General features: G+C 50.6%; 1 protein-coding gene across 1 annotated transcript in view; it reads right to left on the minus strand.

Moving 5' to 3' along the window:
- IL1RAPL1 (interleukin 1 receptor accessory protein like 1) overlaps positions 1 to 530 on the minus strand; it is a 587,524-nt gene that overhangs the window by 435,858 nt on the left and 151,136 nt on the right. The gene's annotated exons all lie outside the window — the stretch shown is intronic.

Raw genomic sequence — 530 nt, forward strand, 5'->3', positions numbered from 1 at the left:
GGCGGAGACTCCTCTGCACTCTGGGAGAGCCCTGAGAAGGCAGGAACTAAAACTTAATGATCAGCTGCTGAAGCTCCTGGTATTCCTCTGTGACAGCCAAAATTGTGCTGCATCTTCTGTACAGCTCAGGTTGTGACAGCTGACACAGGAAGCACTGTGAGTGCAGCTCTCCTGTGTCACTGAATGGATGTTCTCCGCTGTGCTCGTAGCTCTCCATCCTGAACTGCTTTGCCATGGTCCTGGGTCCCCCAGAAGAGCGGGGGAGCCCAAAAACCCCAGCGGGGAGGGGGCAGACAGAGGGTGGACAGACCTTGGAGGGGCAGACCTTGGAGGGGGGCAGGGGGACGGACGAGCAGACTGCTATACAAGTGATCTGGGTGCATCACTTGTACAAGCATCCTGAAGCTGTTAAAAAAATTAAGTACTGACATCAGTACTATGTTTAATATATAATGAATGATAATAATCATGAAAATGCCCTGTATCGGCCCGATACTAGTATCGGTATCGGGACATTCCTAATATATAGA

This window comes from Nanorana parkeri, unplaced genomic scaffold, assembly GCF_000935625.1.
Source record: "Nanorana parkeri isolate BGI_ZX_2015 unplaced genomic scaffold, ASM93562v1 scaffold668, whole genome shotgun sequence".
NCBI lineage: Eukaryota > Metazoa > Chordata > Amphibia > Anura > Dicroglossidae > Nanorana > Nanorana parkeri.